Source organism: Ixodes scapularis, unplaced genomic scaffold (assembly GCF_016920785.2).
Source record: "Ixodes scapularis isolate PalLabHiFi unplaced genomic scaffold, ASM1692078v2 PGA_scaffold4__175_contigs__length_147842914, whole genome shotgun sequence".
Classification (NCBI taxonomy): Eukaryota; Metazoa; Arthropoda; class Arachnida; order Ixodida; family Ixodidae; genus Ixodes; species Ixodes scapularis.
Genome location: NW_024609879.1, coordinates 42556077 through 42578349, shown reverse-complemented (window position 1 = coordinate 42578349; position 22273 = coordinate 42556077).

Genomic DNA, 22273 nt, shown 5'->3' with positions numbered 1-22273 from the left:
TTATCTCCAAATTTTAAGTGGGCACTTGCTAGGGACGTTTTGGTAGGATTGACCACAACCATAAACGACAATTGCACATTTGTATTTTGAACAAGTTACCTTATCCCAAGGCACAATCTGACGTGGAATATCTCTGGCATGTGTGTCACATCTTGTCTCTGCACTGGTGCTTAATGGAGCATTTTTATTTTTTGTGTTTTTCTGTGGCATAGTTTTTTTCTTCTGTCTTTATTTTAATATATATTTCTATTTAATATGACAGCTGGGAGTCAGTGCAGTGTCCCTGGTCTTCTGTTTTTGTTTTCTTTACTTCTGTTGCTGTACTATGTTTCATGCTATGAAAATTCAGGGTTTATATCCTGAAGCAACAAAAGTTGTTCCAGGGTTGGTTTAATTGTTTTCAATCCTCTTTATTTTGTTTAGAAATCTCATATCCAATTTCTAAGCTAAATTAAGGCTGGCATTCTCTATTTGTATCACGGGCAGAAATCTTTTTAAGGAATAAAATAAATAAAATAGCGTTTTTTGTTTTTTTGTTTTTAATTTCACAGTGCAATTTTCCTTACCTCCTGTGCTATATATTTGTTTTCTCCATTAACTGATAAGAAGTTAGTGAACTTCAAACACCAAATCAATTCTTGGTTCATTTTAAGGTAGCTGCTTACTCCTTTATGGGCAGCATAAAATATGGCTGCTTGGAAGGGGTTAATTTGTATGTAAAAATGGAAGTTCACAGCATTATACTCATGAATTTACTGAGTGTCATACATCTAGTGGTATATGTAAACCTTAAGATTAATGTACATCCCTAAGCAATGCTTGACTTTTTGTGCAGAGGTTGATAGCTGCTGTACCATTGCTGTGATAAAGAATGTGCGCACTTTGTATCTAAAATATTGTAAGCCAGGTTCATTGCTTCATCTGTGTGCGACTTTGCAGCCCCCAATAAAGTGCATTAGCTGTATTCTAGCTGACAATGAATTGTGTAAAGTTGTGAATAAATGTTTTCGATGCATCTGAAGAAATTTGTTTGTCCTGCCTAATGCACAGTGTAAATTCATGCTTTTTTTTTTTTTTTTTTTTCACCATTGTTTTTGGTGGGTTCCCACTCCAAAGAATGGAAATCAGCCGATGTGTCTGCTACTTTTGATAAAGCTGGCCGCGGTGTGTTATCGCTTTTCTGCATAGATGAAGCATGAGAGTTGTTCGCTTTCAAATATTTAAACTCAATGATGTTACTATTTTCACAGACTGAGCGAGAGCGGCATGGCGTGTCTTTCAAACACCCGGCCTTCAGCGCGCGCTCTATGCCTTCCACCATGCTTTGGCAGTATGCGCGTGCTGGATGTGCACGAGATGTTGAACCATTTTCGAGGGGAAGACTCAAGCTTGAGGGGAGACAACTGAAGCTCCTCCCTGTTCTCACTTGTCAGTTACCTTAGAGACTTTATAATGCAAGCTATAGGCTCTCAGTGGTGTCAAGTTTTGGATTCCAATGTTTGCACATATGAGTCTGAGCAAAAATGTTTATTCTGAGACATAAGTGCATTGGTTTTTTTGCAGGGTACCCTTGCTGGGGGGGGGGGGGGGGTCTAGAGCAGAAAGCACAAACCAGCTGATGTCAACTACTCATTGATACAAACTCTTTTGAATCCATAATGAGGAGACAAAGAAATGTCTGTTGCAAGGGATTAAACTCAAGTTCATGTCCAGTGACTAAGCTCAAAATAATGAATGATGAAACTTATATATCTAATGAGTAAACTCAAAAAATATTGACCTCTTAATGATAAAAGGTTTTTGCAAATAAGTAAATTCAAAATAATATTGAGTTCTTGACGATAAAACTCGTTTGCATCATGGATATTGCATTCATCATGATGAGCAAACTCAATTGCATCCTTAATGATTAAATTCAAAGGAATATATGTATATCAAGTTCACAATAGAGCAAACTCAATTGCATTCCTAATGAGTAAATTCATTAGAATCGATATTGAGTTTCTAATAATCAAACTCCACTGCATTCCTAATGAGTAAAATAAGTAGAATCGATATTGAGTTTCTTATGATCTGTCTCACTTGCATTCTTAATGAGTATAATCAGTAGAATCGATATTGATTTTCTAATGACCAAACTCAATTGCATTCCTAATGAGTGAAATCAATAGAATCGATATTGATTTTCTAATGACCAAGCTCAATTGCATTCCTAATGAGTGAAATCAATAGAATCGGTATTGATTTTCTAATGACCAAACTCAATTGCATTCCTAAAGAGTGAAATCAATAGAATCGATATTGATTTTCTAATGATCAAACTCAATTGCATTCCTAATGAGTGAAATCAATAGAATCGATATTGATTTTCTAATGATCAAGCTCAATTGCATTCCTAATGAGTGAAATCAATAGAATCGATATTGATTTTCTAATGATCAAACTCAATTGCATTCCTAATGAGTGAAATCAATAGAATCGATATTGATTTCCTAATGATCAAACTCAATTGCATTCCTAATGAGTGAAATCAATAGAATCGATATTGATTTTCTAATGATCAAACTCAATTGCATTCCTAATGAGTGAAATCAATAGAATCGATATTGATTTTCTAATGATCAAACTCAATTGCATTCCTAATGAGTAATATCAATAGAATCGATATTGAGTTTCTAATGATCAAACTCAATAGACGTTGAGTTTATACTGAGTTTCAGTTGACTCTATAGGAACACAGTAGAAAGTCAATTCAAACTCATTGATCATTTTTGTAAGGGAGGTTTCCTATAAGGACCCATTTTTTCTAACAAAAATTATCAATGAGCTTCTATTGAGTTTCTAATGTATTGTATAAGAATACATGAGAAATTCAAGAGAAACTCATTGACCATTCTCGTAAGGGTTATCCGATGGAAAACCATGTTTGGGCAAAGCACTGGCCTAAGGTGAGAAACTTTGACCTGTTAGCTTCCTCGGGTTATTTATATAAAATGAACAATCACATAATATGGGCAGTGTTGGCATAAAAGTTCCACTGCCTTATCATTATTCGATGTACAACGAAATAAATAGACATAAAATAGTGAATGTTGGCTAGTCACAGTTATTAGATGCTTAAATACGACAAACATCCATATGCATAAAATGGCCGACGTTGGCGTTTTATTTCCATTGGCTCCTCAGCTTTAAAAGTGCACTGGAACAAAATGCACACTTTTGTCTGTTCAGTATCAATGGTGCAAAAACATTGGCATAAACATTGGCATACAATGGTGAATGTGGGTCTCACCGTACCATGGCTCGTGAAGATTGGGGTTCCGTTGTAACATATAGTGCGCTAAGTGTGTACCTGTCATGTACATATTTTATGTTATGCGTAAAATTGCGATTGCAGCACGCAGTTTAGCGCATGACTCCAAACATCCACAGTTACTCCTAAATACCTCTCCTATTTCCTGGCTAGTGTCAGCAAAGTTGGAATACACTTGAAGTCTAGTTAATTCCTTGAGCGTTAGTGAAGCTTTAGATTGGAGTTTGAGAAACAACGTTTTGTAAGTGTGGTGGGGGGTCAATAGCTATGAAACAATGCTTCTCCATGTCGTCATCGTTAGTTAACCCCTGAAGCGGCCCAAGCCGCATGAAGAGACATACCCTAATCCGACCAACGCGTCAGTCTTGGCATCGCTGTGTGCCAGAATTACACTCGTTGGGAAACGCGGCGATGACCGCTCACTGCGTTGCTGACGGAAACCAGGCGGTGCTGCCTCTAGACACCGTAGCCTTTCACACAGACAGCTTGTTCGCGGTATGATATTTTTATACAAGGGACTCGACGCTGTTGTTTACTATCGGGCCCTTTTACGAAGTAGAGCATAACTCTCTGTTGCTCGACAAAAAAAAAATATGCCTAAAACCTTTTTTACCTGTAGGACGTAAAATATGGACTTCCAATGACACCCATGCACGACATGTAAGAAACGCTTAATAATTTTTCGTAAACTTCATTAATCATTTGGAACTTAATAAAAAAGAAGTACGATTCCTATTTCTATCTCTCTCTCTCTCTCTCGATATATATATATATATATATATATATATATATATATATATATATATATATATATATATATATATATATATATATATATTGTGGGGATTTCGGGCACTGAGAACATCGGCGACGATGCGGACGGCGCGCGAGAAACGAGTGTGGGGCCAAAGCACTCGGCGCGAGGCGCGTGACGGGGGAGAGGAGAGTTCAGCCATGGCGGCGCAAGCCAGCGAACACCAGTCTCGAAGAATAAACATGTCTCCATCATAACTTGGCCCCTTCCTCCGGACAAGCGGGGAGCGAGAATACCACAATATATGTATATATATATATATATATATATAGCGTGTTTCAGAGAACGCAGGCCAAATCGCTCCTGCGTAAACTACTCATCGCAACGAAAAAAGGCTTGTGGCATTAAGGTCCTAGACCAGGGGCCCATTTAAGAAAATTATTAAAGTCGGGGTAATTAACTTGTTAATTATTTTTGCCTAATTAACTTTGTTAATCTTGTGTTTAAGGGCATGGTTTAAATTAGAAAATTGCTCAGCATCATCGAAAACCACTAAACCAACAAATCGCAGGACGATAGAAGGCACGCGAAGCATTTTACGGCCTTCTAAAAAACCGCAGAAATTCGACGGGTTTTTATGTTTCGGTTTGTTATCGGAGCGCATCTCGGCCCCGGCAGCACCGCGCCGCGTGGAGAGATAGTGCAACCAGACTCGACTACGTCGCGCTATGACAGCGCAGGAAAGGTTGGTTGCACTATCTCTTCGCGGGGCGCGGTGCCGCAGGGGCGGAGATGCGCTCCGATAACAAACCGAAACTTAAACACGCGTGGAATTTGTGCGGTTTTTCAGAAAGCCATAAAAAGCTTCGCGTGCCTTCTATCGTTCTGCAATTCCTTGATTTAGTGGTTTTCGATGATGCTGAGCAATTTTCTGATTGAAACCATGCCCTTAAACACATTATTAAAAAAGTTAATTACGCAAAAATAATTAGCAAATTAATTATCCGGGACTCTAATAATTTTCTTAAATGGGCCACTGGCCCAGGACCAAAACGCCACAAGTCTTTTTTGTTGTGATAAGTAGTTTTTGCAGGAGCGATTTGGTCTGCGTTTTCTGAAACACCCTGTATATATACACACACACACACATATATATATATATATATATATATATATATATATATATATATATATATATATATATATAGATTGCCGCGCGCGCAGCTGGCCAAGTTAGGCAGCGCGGCCGTGGCATAACGGTTATCGCGCGTGCCTACCACGCAGGAAGCCAGGGTTCCATTCCTGGCCGCGGGGACGCATTTTTGTTGACTCTAACGTGTTATTCTGGTAAATTCTAGAACCGTGTTGGCTGATTCGAGGATAGAATGTTCTACAACGCGGAACCTTCTACGCCGATTTTTCCAGAAGCCCACGCGTGTACAAAAGGGGCTCCGCGTGGCAAGCCGGAGTCAGTCTCGCCCCAGCGCTCGATCCTGCGGTTTCGCCGACATCGACGCCCACGACGATGTCGACGCCCACGACATCCTAGGTTTTTCATATTACTATTCTTCTGAATTCTGTGTTCATTATTGTGGCTGCTCAGGACCAGGCAGATCTTGGTGGTGCTTTTTGCAGTCTGACCTTACTTCGGACATCTTTGTACCCATAGAGGGAAGTACTAGCTTCTCTACATAATCCTACCCCTTTTCCTTGGAGATACCCTCCGTGTATGCTGTAATTGGAAGAAAAAAAAACAATAATCAGCACATATACACATTATTAGCTACATTGTTTTGTAATAATTTTTCTAAAGAGGCCCCTGGCCTACACTCTTAGAAAAAAAGGAGTCCAAAGGGAGTCACTGCTTCCACGACTCTCTTTGACACTTCACGACTCTTTTAGAGAGTCAATTTTTCGTGTGACTCTGTTTTGACTCTTCGCCTTCTCAACGGGAGTTACAGGTCAGCAGCATTTGCCCTACCGAAAAAAAAATACGAATGCTGCTTCGCGGCGTCCATCCGGCAACCCAAGCCCCGCCGTTTCCCTATGCACCTCTAGAAAGGGAGTCCGACACCATTTAGTTCAAAGCTTTGTCGACATTTTATTTTCAATAATTGTGCAAAAAAAATTAAAAAGGAAAGGAAAAAAAATAATGCACAAAGTTTCGTCGACATTCATTTTTCTCAAGAATAATTGTAAAAACAAAAAAAAAATGTATGGTTATTTCTTGCAACGAACCTGGGTTCGCTCCGTAAGAAGCGGGCACCTTTCCACATAGCTACACCTGCGAGTACTCGTTTTGAGAATTCGTTTTATACGAGATTCAACAAGTTTCGCGTCGTGCACATTATTCAAAACCGAATCCTGCGTCTGCATTTTACATATTTCTAGAACTGTCGTGGGGTGCGTCTCTGGGAGCGAGTGAAGGTGCAGCAGCTTATTCAAGACTATACTCCGTTTCATACGTAGCATGCAACGCAGTCAAAGCAAGCGCACCGGTTTGCATCGCCGACCGTGTCCACGTTCATCCCATAAAATAGTGCGTCCCCTGCGAAAACACTTATAAAAAGTCGAAAAAGGTGCCTCTTTGGATCTAGAAACTGATAGTGGTGTTATGATTTCGACGGAGCACAATTTTTTTTCAATAAAAAGGAAAAGGTAATGTAAGCTACTTTAAATTGTTTTCGTTTTCGTCCGTGCAGCAGCAGCTGCGGGTTTTCGGGTTGTGTGGCACTGGCTGGTTTTGAGAAGATGGCGTCTTACGCAACAAGCTCAAGTACCTCTCCTGCTCGGGTATTTTCAAACATTCGTTGTGCGCAGACCTTGAAAGAGTGCAAGCAGGTGATCGCCAACGTGTACGCGAGTACAAGAACGCGTTTCCCGGAGAAGTCGGTCGTGAAGTCCTGGAACGGTCAGTAACAACACCGGAGTGTGCGCCCGTACTGTCGCGAAGTACAAGGCGCAGTGTCTATCTGGCAAACTGGCGTCCCCGAAGCGAAGACCTCCCCATGTAGAAGTTTCGAGTACGGGGACTGTCAAGCATGCCGAATTCACACACAACGCCATTCGCCTCGAGGTGCATCGCAAGTACCCCGAGAGGGGATTCCTACCCTTGACAGCTCTTTCAAGATAAGCTTTTCAGGCCACAACTATTGTCGATTAACGTCCTATCATAAATTTTGGGGCAAGGCTGCTATCAGTGAGATTCCTCATTCCACGCTGCACGAGAAAAAAAAATAATATAACTCGGTGCTGCAGGCAAATAACACTTGCAAAGCGGCAGAGCAGATGGTAAGAATGTGGCCTCTCGGCGACTTACAAATAAATAGCAATAAGAAAGGAGGAATCGAAATATGCAGTTCGGCAATGCGCACAATCTTGCACAAAAAAATAACAAAAAAAAACTGCGCGTCTAGTGAGTTTGAATTACTGCGCCGAGACGTCGGTATCGCCAGAGCAGCCCTACCACTCGTCCACAAAACGCGCCCAGGAACACATTTTTTTTCTGTATTTTCATGCGCACCACTTCAGTACCTTTGACAGCTATGCACGCTATGTATGAAAATGAGTATAAGTGCCCATTTCGAGAACCACACCACCACACTGCGAGTTGAAGCAACGCCGAAGGCTCGCGTCTCGCAGCGCCGCCTGTTGAATAACCATTCGAATAGTTTGCACACTGTGAAGGTAAGAGCGCTCACACCGAAGAGCTCTCTTTACAACGCCTACACACACACACAGAGCTCACAATTGAAGGGGGGCCACTTAGGTTTTAAGAGCCACTGATCGTAGCAATCGCATTCCAAAGACGCCGCGTTGTCGTAGATTGTTTTTCACCAGCTAGGTCCTATAGGGATGAGGCCAAGGCCAAGGCTGGGGGATTCATCGCCGGAAACGTAAAGGAACCAAGCAAAGGACGTGAGGCTCGCGGAAGCGGTTTGTTGGAGCCGACGACGTCCAAGGCACGATCCTAGCAGCCCTAGTAGCAGCCTTGCTTCCGAGAAGACTGTATATTCTTTCCGGCGGGCACACAATACTCCGACAGCATGCTTGCGGCTGATGTGGATTGCAGGAGGTGGCTAACAGGACGACCAATGCACAGAAAATAGGTTGAGCACAACACAGCACGCAACGATTGTCGCCGCCATGTTGAAATAAAACCAAGCTGAGGCAGGCCAAGCTACAGTTTAGTATACGACGAAGATGAGACAGGCCAAGGTTCAGTTTAGTACACAACCCACATACTTCATTACAAAGAATTAGATAAACGTTTAAACAAATTTTTTACGTTTAAAACCTCTAATGTATGTCGATTAAAACAGAAACATTCACGTTGCGTCAAATGAGTTTCGTCGTAACCAGCGAACGTCGCCGCGTCGGCCGCGACGCCATCGCCAGCGTAACCAAAATAAAAAACAAAGCAAGCTGCAAACTTTCGGGCAGTTTCAGGCCTTTAGTACCTTCGAAGAACGTTCTCCGAAAAACAAAAAAGTGTCTCAGATGTCGCCGTGCCCATGGACCGAGCTCTGGGTTTTGTGTCTACTTGTTGAGTACTCGTCTATTCGCTTGACTTTTTCAGTGCTTTCTTTTCGGAGCGTTTGTGAAGTATCCTTGTGTGTGTGTGTGCAGGAAGCGTGAAGGCGAACGCGGCGAACGTGTGGGGCTCCTTGTCGCACACGTGCTGTGCGCATGGGATGAACTTCGAGCTTTTCCCGAGGAAGTCCCGCAACCGACCTGTCACCACGGCCTGTCACTGAGCGAGCAGTCAGATTGCGGGAACGCACACAGAGGCGAAGGTCCCACCGAAGCCGGAGGGGGGGACGGGACTTCGTAAGTTTATCGGGAGCTTTATCTCGTGGATCGGTGGACAAGGCGAGTTCTACATATCGGGTGGCGCCTTTGTACGGCTGTGGTACCACCTAACTAGGCGGTGTGTTTCGCGGAACCCATGACTGCTATGGTACCCATTATGTGCTGCCGCTCGTATTTGCACCCCGTTTGCTTTCACTGCGGGTGTTCGAAATCAGGTTCGTTTCTCTGCATTGTTGATGTTGCTTTCGAACAGGTCTTTTTTGACTAGGGCACAAACTTTTTATACAAAATGCTGTATATGTTGCAGTTATTTGATAGCCCTCTGGGTGTAGTGTATTGTGAAGGTTGTGGGGGAAAACGCGCATTGAGTAATTACAAAAAGATATACCGGGTGTTTTCGCGAAGACTTTCAAAAATCCTAAAAATTAGGGCGATTGAAAAAAGAAGAAACTCTCTTCGGGAACAAACTACGAGCCACGAATGACGGCAGGAATTGCCAAAGACCTACTAATTAGCCAGATAATTAATTAAAACTTGTTAATTAACTTTTTAATTAGTGGAAATAGACATATGATTCCAATTAGAAAGTTCCTTAGCGTTATCGAAAACCACTAAATCAGTCATTTTCAGAGACTTTAAGCGCTTGAGAAGAGTAGTTGCGCACTAAAATTACCACTTGTGGAGCAGGTACAAGGCTGGGGCTATATAAGAGGCGAAAAAATCGCGCGGGCGCCTTACCGCAAACGCTAGCCTTGTACCTGCTCCACGAGTGGCAACTTCAGTGCGCTACTACTCGTCTCACGCGCTCAAAGTCTTTCTGAAAATGACATATTTAGTGGTTTTCGATAACGCTCAGCAACTTTCTAATTGGAACCATATGTCTATTTCCCCTAATTAAAAAGTTAATTAACAAGTTTTGATTAATTATCTGGCTAATTAGTAGGTTTTTGTCAATTCCTGACGTCCGCCGTGGCTGGTAGTTTGTTCCCGAAGAGAGTTTCTTCTTTCTTCAATCGCCATAATTTTTAGGATTTTTGAAAGTCTTCGCAAAAACACCCGGTATATATATAATGTAGAGTCGAGTACCGTCCGACGGCACTCTTGCAGAACGTTCACGTGCCTTGCAGTGGCACTCCACTCACGTCTTCAAGTGCCGTCCGAATGTCTTATGTAAAGCGAATTGTCAAAACGAGTTTTTCGAAGTTGTAGCGTAGCTTATTGGAAATTGTAGCATAGCTCGCCTCATAGGCAGCGGACCCGGATTCGATCCACAGTGTGGGCTTAATTTTTAAAATCTTTTTCTCGAACATTTTGTTTTGTCGAGGCATTTGGCAATATTTACGTTATTTCCTTTTTACCATTAACACTGGGAAAAAGAAAAGGATGTTGTCGACGAAACTTTGCCTAAAGGGGGCCCTGCAACAACTTTTTGACTGGTTTTTAATTTGCACCGAACTTGAGCGCACTGAACGTAGTAACTTAATCTTTTCTCAAATTTCGCTTTATTTTAAAAGTTATAGGCAATTTAAAATTACAAAAACAAACAAAAAATAACCTCTTTCATGACGTCATAGGTCCTGGCTTGAGTGGCCGTGAACTAGAGGAGTAGTGGGCTCATCGAGCGCTCACGGCTGCCGCACTCCGTGTCGACGGCTCGAGAGGGCGCCACTAAAGCATGTTCTGGATAGGCTGTATGAGGCGGGTGGCCAGGGCGGCTTGCATTGCATTTGCTGCGCGATTAAGGACTTATTTGGCATAACACTTCATTGGCCACAAACTACAGCAAACAGGGTGTAAAAATCAGTTCAGAACGGGAGCCACTTCACGCTGCCATACCGCCAAACGGCCAAATCGCCAGCCAAGCCCGTGCTGAAAGCCTTCGGAACGCTCGGAACCGGTCGAATCCTCAATCCGGTATACAACCGCAGCGCCGCCGCGTACATCCGGAACCTTTCTACGCTCGCTGTTCGACGGAGCCTCGTCCCACAAGCCTTTTCTAGTATGCGCCGTTTTTTTCCGCCGCTTGGTGGCGGGTTTGTCGACGAGTCTTTTCTTGTTTCCACACTTTATAAACTACACTTGTTTCTTTTCTGATCTAAATTACCAAACAAAATCTACTTTCATACATTACTGAAACGGTTGGCGACACATATATTTTGTATTTCGACTAAAAGAAAGCCTTTAGCGGCTCTGACCAGTGGTAAGCCCAGGACCAAAGACGTCACATATTGCGCGCTTTCGGCGATGCCGGTCGCCCTCGTAAATGGAGGTTTCGGCATCTTTCGGTTAAAATATGACTCACTGGTATTTAGTTACTCTCTCCGTGCCCGCTGGCTTGCCCGAACCCCAAGAGACGTGGAAACCGCAAAGAAGGTAGGCGCTTAAATATGATTGCAGGGCCCCTTTAACAAAATGGTATGGGCGTCCCCTTCCGGAGGTACATGTGGGACAGCGGGGCTCGGTATGGGACAGAGGGGCTGGATGCTGCGAGGCGTCATGTGCAACGGGGCCAAGTAGGTTAATAGTTTTGTAATTAGCAGCCGCATACTGTTGCCGCGAGGCGGCATGAATGTATGTGGGGGGCTGGTTAAAGAGCTCCCCAGGGATACATGTGCTGTTCGACTTTCTTTCGGACGGCACTTGTAGGCACGGGTGGAGTGCCGTCGGACGGCACTGTAGACAGCCAAAAAAACAACAGAAAATGAGGTGTTTCAAACAACTTTCTTGAAGAGATCATGAACTGATTTTTCAACTACTTCCTCGTCAGCTTTCCTCCTCAGTACGTAAGCAGAGTGAGAAACCATGTGGTCGTATTTCACTGAAACCCAAAGTTCTGCCAGCAGTCTGAGAGCCGGCATGGACAAAGCCCTACATAAATTTCACACTTCACATTTTTGCAAGTGCCGACAACCATGAAGGGAGCAACGGGAGAAGCGATGGCGACCCTTTTTGCTATCGCTCAGCCGCACGATGAGGCACACTGCATGAAAGCAACTGGAGCAAGCGACCAATGTGATGAGCGACGTTTTCTAGTAATTAAAGGACCGAGCAGCGTTACAAGCGACCGTGAGAAATCTCCGTCGCTGTTGCCGATGCTCGTCTCGTTGCTCACTAAATCGCTTACATGCGGTCCAGCCTTAATTGTCTGAAAGCGAGAGACACGTGCCACGAGTGAGTACCGTGCTGCCACTCACTTCCAAGTGCCTCTCATTCAGGGCTACACTGCCATTTGCTTCCAAGTCCTGCACGGGCCTCCTGCACAGGCGCTTTGATGCCACTTACGAAACTAGCACAAACTCGACAAGGGGGTTTAGGTGGGGTTAGTCATCCGGTGTGTTTGCCGCACCATTCTTTACGGTGCCTCGACCGTCCACAGTTACTTCACAGTAACAAGTTGGGACGCCATGATGACAGCGGCACTTGTGCCTGCTAGTCTTATTCACTAGAGGTTTGAAGACCAACTGCAGACTTTCGGAAGCATGACACTTTTGGTTTTGTAACATCATTGTTGCTTCCTTGGGACAACTCCTAATACATGGGAGGAACAAAATGGCAATTGCACCAGTGGAGAATACGTCCAGGCACTATACCTGTACTAAAACTTGCTTGATCACCTATTAATTTATGATTATCTTTACACTTGCAGCGTTACCGCCGAGGCGCGGTTTCCCGACCAGAAGAAAAATTTGACAGGGCCATAGGCAAGGCCAAGTTCGACTCACGCTGCTGATCCTGTTGTCCCGGTGCCTCTACAAGGGCGAGGACCTGGTCAGTAGAAGTGTGACAGGCCAACCTTCCAGGCGTGACAAAGTATGGCGCCGTGGGAGGGAAGCCCATTACACCTGTCAAAGTGGATGCAACTGCAGGTGCGTGCCTTGCTGCATGTCTGCCTTCCCGGCTCTAAACTATGTAGAAATTGGAAGGTTCAGCATCGTGCATTATATAGGTTTTATAGACCATACGCGAAATAGCTCTTGGGTATCATCATCATGCCGCTCGGAGCGACATGTGGTGGGCTTTGATATCTTGAATGTGCTTGTCGTTGTTTGCGGGTTTTTTGGCGCAACAGCAACGGAGGCCATACTGCGCCAGACTAAATTAACTAATGAAACTCCTATGGTTACCTCATTACAAAAAGATGATCCTGAAAACAACTGGGACTAGATCTGGTGTATAAGGCCAGTACTAGTAATATATGATAAAACTCGATCAAGAGGAACGAGAGGGTGCTTTCCCAGCAAAAGAGCGGGATGAAATGGAATACAAAATCTAAAAAACTCAGGAAAATGAGCGCGACGTTCGGTGTCGAATTCCGGGCAGATCCACAAAATATGAAGTATAGTAAGATTGTCTCCACAGTGCTCACAAACTGGTGGATCCTCCCCATAAAGGAGATATCTGTGTGTAAGGAAGGAGTGCTCGATTCGAAGCCGGCACAATACAACTTCGTGAAAGCGGTTCTTAAGTGAGGAGCTCTCCCAAGACCCAAGGACTGGTTTGCTTACATGGAGCTTGTTATTAGACTCCATGGCCCACTCTGCCTGCCATAGACGAAAAAGTGACGACTTAATTAATGACTTGATATCCTGATAGGGGAAGCTAGCTTGATATCGAGAGCAGTTACCTGAAGATGCAGCGAGCCTGTCTGCCTCCTCATTACCCTTAATTCCCACATGACTCGGAACCCAGCAGAATTTTATATTGGGACATTTGCGTAAAGCTCCATTAAGTTTACTTCGCACTTGTTCCACAAGCATATTCTTAGTGGCTTTTAGAGAGGAAACTGCAGTAATGGCACTTTGAGAGTCCACAAATATTACGGCCCGTCTAGTTTTAGTCTTCAGAATATAATCCAATGCAAAAGACACAGCATAGATTTCAGCAGTAAATATACTCGCAAATTCCTCTAGACGTGTAACTTTTACAAAACGACCTGAATGCACGGCAAACCCGACAAACGATGAAGTCTTGGCACCGTCTGTGTAAAAGTGAGCATTGTGAGGACTACGGCCGGGCGTTGGCCAGGCGAGGCGTTGAGGCGAGGGCGGGGTCAAACAATCGAATAAAGGTTTATTAACTGGCAATAATTAAGAAAAGGTACGAGGCGCTGACGCGCCACATGGCTTGGTCGCGCCAAAACAGGGCAGGCCGGAACACTTGTTCGGCCAGGCTTGACGGTAAGGGTTAAAAGAGCGGGCCGTGGTAGGTGGCGCTAGTAGCTCGCTCACATCCGGCCCCTCTTTAACAAGACCAAGTCCCTTTGGTCTGCACAGCACAAAAATCTTCACTCTGGTAAGTAATAGTCCGCCAGGTAGTCGGGTGGTCGTCTTGCTCGTTGGGGTCTAGAAGGGCCAAGTCCAGGGGATGGAAGCTCGGGGTCAGCACTGGCTGTTGGACAGGCAGGCAAGATGCTCCGAAGGGCATCTGGAGAACTGGCAGCTTCAGGGGCGGAGGCGGTCTGGTCGTTCATGAGGTAGGGTTCGACATATGGTGGGATGTGCGGCTTCAGTTGGGAGACATGGACCAACCGTTCACGGATCCGATTGTGGGGCCCTTGTCCTGTTATATGGGACACCACGAATGTCACCGGGGTCTTCTGGTCAATGATCTGGTAGACTCCTTTGAACGTAGGGGCTAGCTTCGTTGTGCCGTCAGTAATGGGCTCCTGGCGTCGAACCCATACAAACTGACCGACGCGGAAGGAATGATGTCTGTGGGCTTGGTCGTACGCTGCCTTGCGTTTTTCTTGAGCCTCTTCGGTGTTGCTGGCAGCGGTACTGCGGTGCTCCGACAGCGTTAGGAGGCGATCTTGAAGAGTTTTGGCTTCAGCGGGACGATGACATTGGCGAGGGAGCTTTGGAACATACCCAAAAAGTAGTTCAAACGGGGAAAAACGAGTGCTTGCACTATAGGTGCAGTTGACAGCAAACGCAGCTTCTTCGAGCTTCTTGTCCCAGGATGACGGGTCCTTTGTGCACAGCTTACGAAGCACTGCAACTAAAGTCCCATTACTTCTTTCAACGAGGCCGTTACTGGCTGCTCGGTATGCAACCGAGTAGTGAATCCTCACACCATGTAAATTCATGAACTGTGTGAACTGGTGGGATTCAAAGGCTGAACCATGGTCGCAGAGGCAGTCATCGGGACATCCAAACTTGAGGAACACGGACTGCAAGTGCGTCAGAACGTCCTTGGTTGAGGTCGAAGACACAGCTGCTGGAACAATAAAACGGGTTCCAAAGTCAATCACGTTTAGTAAGTACTTCTTGGTGGGCGTTGCTGGCATCGAGACGTGGTCGATACCGATCATCGCGAATGGAACATCCGAAATGGGCATCAGTCCCATTTTGCCCACTCCTTTAGACACAGGGCGATTGCTGCTCTGGCAGATCTGGCAGGCTGTCACATAACGGGCTACTGCGGCAGAGAGGTCTGGCCACCAGTACCGTTCTCGTGCTTTGGCCAGTGTTCGAGCGATGTCCATGTGGCCTGCACCGTCGTGAACCAGTTCTAGTACTGCCTGACGCATCTTGGCAGGAACAACGATGGTTCGTACTCCTGTGGCCTCGTCGGTATAGTAGAGGACATCATCAATGACCACAAGGTGTGTGTGCCGCTGCTCTGAAGACGAAAGGCTACGACGCAGAGCTTGGCACTGTGGGTCTTCTGCTTGCATCGATGCCAATGTCTGTGGCTGATTGAGAACTGCTGCGGACAGCCGGGAGAGCATGTCAGCAACCACGTTTTGGCGACCAGGGTGATGCTTTACTGTAAATTCAAACTCGGTGAGATCCATCAACATGGTGGTGAAACGGCGAGAGGGACGAATGTTTGTGGTGAGGCATGCAACAGTCCAGTTGTCAGTAAGTAGAGAGAATTTCTTCCCAAGTAAATAGTGGCGAAACTTGATGGTGACTGCCCAGTGCACGCCGATACACTCCCAAACGTTGCTGTGCAACTTCTTTTCGTCGGCAGTGAGTGCTCGACTTGCGTACTCAATGACAGTTTCCTTGCCTTGCTGTTTCTGGGAAAGCACAGCACCAACTGCTGTTCCCGATGCATCTGTTGTCACAGTGGTTGGGGCGTCTGGATCGAAGTGACCAAGAAGAGGTGCTTCTGTCAGTGCCTTGCGGATCTTCTCAAAGGCGTCATCACAAGCGTCAGTCCATGCGAACTCTTGAGATCGAATGATACTTTGGAGTGGTGCTGCAATTTTTGAGAAATCCTTGACAAAGCGACGGTAGAAGTTGGCCGTCTGGAGCCAGGACAAAACAGCTTTGCTGTTCGTAGGGCGGGGGATGCGCAGAATCGCATCAACTTTGGCTGGGTCTGGGTGCTTTCCATTCTTGCTTAGGATAAAACCAAGAAACTTGATGGCTTGCAGGGCAAGCCTGCACTTTTCCAGCGACACTTTGAATCCACTGGTGCGAAGGAGGCGAAGGACGTCGTCAAGGAGTTTCAGGAACTCGTCAAAAGTGGGAGCAAAGATCAGGACGTCGTCCAGGTAGACTCGCACGCCACACTGTGAGCAATGTGGCTTCAAATCGGACAAGATGGAGTGCATGGCACGTTGAAACGTCGATGGCGCATTCTCAAGCCCGAAAGGCATGCGGGTCCACATGAATGTTCCATGATGAGTCACAAAGGCCGTCTTCTCACGATCTTCCGAGCGGACACGAACCTGCCAGTATGCAAACTTCAGGTCAAGACAAGCGAAGTACGAAGAGCCTGCAATATCGTCCATGATATCGTCAGCGTGGGGGAGAGGTTGGATGACACTGATAGTCATCTTGTTGAGGGGCACATAGTTGACACAGAGACGTTTCTTTGTACCTCTGGTGACAACCACCACTGGGAAGGCCCATGGGCCCGTAGCTGGGAGGATGATGCCCTGGCGAAGGAGCGATTTTGTCTGTTCTTCGAGGAAACGACGGTCTTCAGCAGCATAGCGGTATGGAGACCGGCTATAGGGAGCTGCATCTGGAAGCAGATCTATCGCATGTTCCACGCCCTCATACAAGCCAACATCGTCTTCCCCGTGGGCGAACACATCTGCATGTTTGGACAACAAGGTTGAGAGCTTAGTCTTCTGTGGGTCTAACAGATGGCTCCCTACTTGCGCTGCAGGCAGGGCTGGGTCAATGCAGACGTCCACTGTTGGGGGCACTGTGTGCTTAGGCTGTGGCTCGGCTGTCAACGCGGCCCACAAAGGCTGGTCTGGGCCTGGTAAAGGAAGCTGCTGTAGCCCCGCTGGGCTGTGGTGTCCATGGACACAGTGACGGAAAGCTGAAGCTTGCAGCATTACAGCATTTGCCATCCGAGGAAGCAACCGTTCATGGCACTGAATGCTGGTTCCAGTTGGGGCATGGTAAATTTCGGTGGGGCTGGGTGGCTGGAAGATTAACTGTGCTTGGCTGGAGAAAAACCAGTCTTCACCCAAGATCACTGGGAGGGCGTTGTGGTCAAGGGCTGCGGCTTCGACAACTCCAGTGACTGGGCCAACGGAAATTTTCAGACAGATGGCACCAGCTGGGATAACTGACGTTCCTCCAACTACAACAAGGGGTGCTCGAGTCCAAGGTAGAAGGGGCACCGAGCTGACGAGCTCACGGGACACTAGTGTCACCTTGGATCCACTATCAGGGAACGCATCAACTTGGCCAATACCTGCGATGCTGGCAGTCACAAGAGCACATTGCACTTGTGAACCATCAAGCGTCTCAGCAGGGCGGCTATGAAGTGCTGGTGCTTTGGGCAAAATGGTTGTCGCAGCAGATGACTTGGATGGGCATTTGGACGCGAGATGTCCCTTTTGGCGACAGTGGAAACACACGGCTTCTTCCAAATTCTGCCCAGGACGAATGGCTGCGACACCATACTTCTGTGATATGGCATCGTATCGAGCATTCTGCTCTTCTGCAGAGAGGGATCTGGAGCGCTGCTGTCTTGATGTATAGTTGGGACGGGGTTGCAGCGGTGCACTCTTCTCGGAGGTTGACGGTGTCGAAGGTGCGCGGGGGCTTTGGTCTGTCTGGAATCCAGATATCTTGCCTGGTCGAGCTCGCTTGATGTGCAATGCAGCGTTGTCCAGGTCGGTAGCGATTGCAATAAACTCGTCGACCGTTGCGGGTCTCTGGGCGGCGATGGCGGAGACGAGGTGATCATCACGAAGTCCTTGTAGAAGGTATTCAATCCGTTGCTTGTCTGTCAGTTGGACGGGACTTCGAGCAAGGATTTGCAGTTTGGCGAATGTATACGCATGCAGAGTCTGGTTCTTTGACTGTAGACACTCGCTCAGCTTCACTTGCCATTCGATGAGCGTTAGGTCGTCGTTGAACTGTCTCAGAAATGCTGCACGCCATGACGGCCACGTAGGGAAAGCGTCGCCGCATGCGAGGTGCCAGTTTTTGGGGGTTCCGCGCAGTTTACCTTGGGCGATAGCGCGCAGGGCGTCGTCGTTCCAGGATGCGAGCTTTTGGGCTCGCTCCAATTCCTCAATCCAGCGACGTGAGGACAGCTGTTTTGAGTCGTCAAACACTGGGAGGGTTTGCGACAAGTCGGGTAGCGTTGTCAATTGGGTCGGTCTCAGGGCGAAGGACTCCTGCATTCGAGCCAAAATTCTAGCGTTCTGCTCAAGGCAGGTTGCCAAGGTTGCAACAAGATCGCTGGGGACTTGTGACGGAGGAGATGTAGCTTGCTGCGCAACTTGTAAGGTGCCAATGTCGTCGGCAGATAGAACAACTTCGGGTTCCTTCGGACTTTCGCGGACGCGGATGTCCAGGATGATTCGATCAATTAACTCGGACTTGGTTCCAGAGGCGTCCAAGCCTCGGCGTTCGGCCTCGGAGCGTAAAAACGTGCTTGTAAACGTCTCCAAGTCCTCTGGCGTCGCTTGCTCCCATGAGATGAGCGGCATGGCGGTTTCGATGCGGTAATGGCGGAGGCAGGCTTCAGGTTCCAGGCGGGCAGGTAGCGACGTCGACTGCACCAATTGTGAGGACTACGGCCGGGCGTTGGCCAGGCGAGGCGTTGAGGCGAGGGCGGGGTCAAACAATCGAATAAAGGTTTATTAACTGGCAATAATTAAGAAAAGGTACGAGGCGCTGACGCGCCACATGGCTTGGTCGCGCCAAAACAGAGCAGGCCGGAACACTTGTTCGGCCAGGCTTGACGGTAAGGGTTAAAAGAGCGGGCCGTGGTAGGTGGGGCTAGTAGCTCGCTCACAGCATAATCTTTATATTTCTCTTCCAGGTCAAGGAATTCCTGCTGAATAACAAGAGCTGATATGCTATTCTTATTAAACTTAGTGAGAGTCCAGCCACAAAAAACACGTACCACATTCCAGGGCGCCACGCAGACTGTGTTTTGAATTAGGTTAAGTTCGTCCAGTTGAAGTTGAAGTGAGGAACAAAATTGCTCTACACGAAAACTTAACGGTCTGACGATGCTTGGCTTATTTTCAAAGAGACGGTAGAATTGAGACCTTTGTATGGAATGATACGTTGGGTGATCAGGGTTTGCTAGGATCCTAGACGCGTAGGTTAGGCTGAGGTATTGACGTCTTTTGCACAGCGACATCTCATTTGATTCCGCATACTAACTAAGTACAGGCGATGTCCGAAAAGCACCTGTTGCCAAACGCAAGCCAAGATGATGTACAGGATCCAACATCTTGAGAGCAGATGGGCGAGCCGATCCGTACACCACGGCGCCATAATCAAGACGAGATCGCACAAGCGCGGTGTACAAATGCAACAGACATTTTCGGTCCGACCCCCATGATTTATTAGCCAAAACTTTCAGAAGGTTTGTGGAACGAAGGCAAATTTCTTTCAGAAATTTCAGGTGGGGAATGAAGGTAAGTTTTTTGTCAAATATGACACCAAGAAACTGGTGCTCCTTCCTAACAGGAATTAGAGTACCGTTTAGTTTCAAAACTGGGTCTAAGGAGAGCCCACGACGTAGGGAAAAAGGCACACAGACTGTCTTTGCAACAGAGAACTTGAAACCATTTTCGTCTGCCCACTTACAAAGTTTGTTTATAGCCAGTTGTAACTGCCGCTCACAACTAGAAAGATTGCAAGAAGATGAGGAGATCTGTACATCGTCAGCATAAAGAGAGTAGGAAATAGACCGAGGTAGCATTCGTGTGAGAGAATTCATTTTCAGTACAAACAAAGTGACGCTCAAAATGCCTCCCTGTGGGACTCCGTTTTCTTGAACAAAAGGTTTAGAGAGGGTGCTCCCAAGCCGGACTTGAAAGGTTCTGTTTGTTAGAAAGTTGTTAATGCATTGCAACATCCTACCACGGATATTACAATCATGCAAGTCTTTCCGGATACCATATCTCCAAGTGGTATCATACGCCTTGTCTAAGTCAAAAAACAGTGCAACACAGTGCTACTTGTTCACAAATGCCTCGCGTATAATGGTTTCCAGGCGAACCAAATTATCGAGAGTAGATCGACCTCGGCGAAACCCGCACTGATTTTTGTCAAGGACCTTTTGCCTTTCTAATATGTATACTAACCGTCTATTTATAAGCCTTTCAAATGTTTTCCCAACACAGCTCGTCAGAGCAATGGGACGGTAACTTGATGGTAGTGAAGGGTCTTTCTGCGGCTTTAGGAGCGGGATGACATGAGCATGCTTCCAGGCATGTGGAAAGCAGGCTTTTTCCCACAATAAATTGAAAAACAAGAAAAGACTTTTCAGGGACTCAGGAGAAAGGCGACGAAGCATTTCATAATGAACTGCGTCGGGCCCTGGAGCAGAAACCCTCGTTATGTCAAGTGCCATTTCAAGCTCATTCTGCGTAAAAGGCTGGTTATAAGGCTCAGAGTCTCCTCCAGACATGGAGATATTTTGCCGCTCTGCACGAGATTTAAATCTACTGAACGAATCACTGTAGTTTGCCGAGCTGGATGTGTTATAAAAATGTTCACCAAAGATGTTGGCGATGTCAACTAAAGATGAAGAAGGGGCATCAAAAGTAGGAATTGCAAAGCACCTATAGTCTCCATTTATTTTCCTGTATCTATCCCAAACCTCCTTGGCTGGCACAAAACTATTTATAGAAGAGACATACTTCATCCAGGATTTCCATTTTGACTGCTTCCTGGTCCAACGGGCTTTAGCTTTCCGCTGCCTGAACTCTGCGAGATGACCTGATGTGGGGTATCTGCGAAGTTTGCCCCAAGCCCTGTTTTGATCCGCTAAGGTTGTGGCACACTCCTTGTTCCACCATGTTTTGCATTTTTTTGGCACATTACCAGAGGTTCGTGGAATAGACACCTCAACAGCATTTAGTATCCGCTCAGTAATATACAGTGTAGCATCTTCAGGTGACATAGAAGAAAGCAGAGAAGGGTCCAAGGTGGAATGTAACCCAAAAAGTGACCAGTCAGCTTTATCTAACTTCCACCTAGGGATACGTTTTAAAAGTGAGGGCAACTGAACAACACTCTCTAAAACAATCGGAAAGTGATCACTGCCAAAAGGGTTGTTGAGAACATTCCATGTAAAGCAAGGAAACAATGAGGGGGATGAAATCGACAGATCTATGGATGTAAATGTGGTGTGAGCTGCACTAAAAAATGTTGGCTCTCTCCCATTAAGAAGGCATAGTCCAGATGCCAATAAAAAACGTTCAACTACACCTCCACGAGAGTCCTGACGAATACTACCCCATAGGGGATGATGGGCATTAAAATCGCCTAGAATCATAAAGGGTTGTGGGAGCTGACCCACAAGACCCTGCAATTCACTAAGATGTAATGGAGTGTTAGGTGGTAAATAAAGTGATACTAAAGTTATGAGGCGGTCTAAAAGAAGGCGCACTGCCACGGCTTCAAGTGGTGTGCAGAGCGGGACCTCAGAGCAGGCGACCCCACCTTGTACAACCACTGCCACGCCACCAGAGGGAGTATCACTAAGACGGTCTTTTCTAAAGACTCGGTGACGTCTTAAAATATGAGGAGAGCGATCATGAAGATGAGTTTCCTGGAGAGGAAGAGCTATCGGCCGAAGCTCATCCATGAAATGATTTATATCATCAATATTTCTTAAAAGGCCGCGACAATTCCATTGCATAAAATTCACTTTTGACATTTATAAAATTTGTTTATATAGGAAAGTGTAAATCAATAAAACTCGGTAGTAAAAACATTAAAACTCGGGAGGGAGACCACTTGGATTACTTCGGCGCAGTAACCGGTTTTTTGTTCTTCCCTGCACGGGTCTGCGTCTGCCACTCCATGCTATCCGGGTCAGAAGCAGGAGCAGCCGAGTCGTCCAACTCCATGGACAAGTCTGCCTCTTGAGTCGTGTCGCTGGTATTGGCCAGCGTTTTCTTCCGGCTTGGATCACGGGGAGCCAGGCCCCGGCCGCGACCA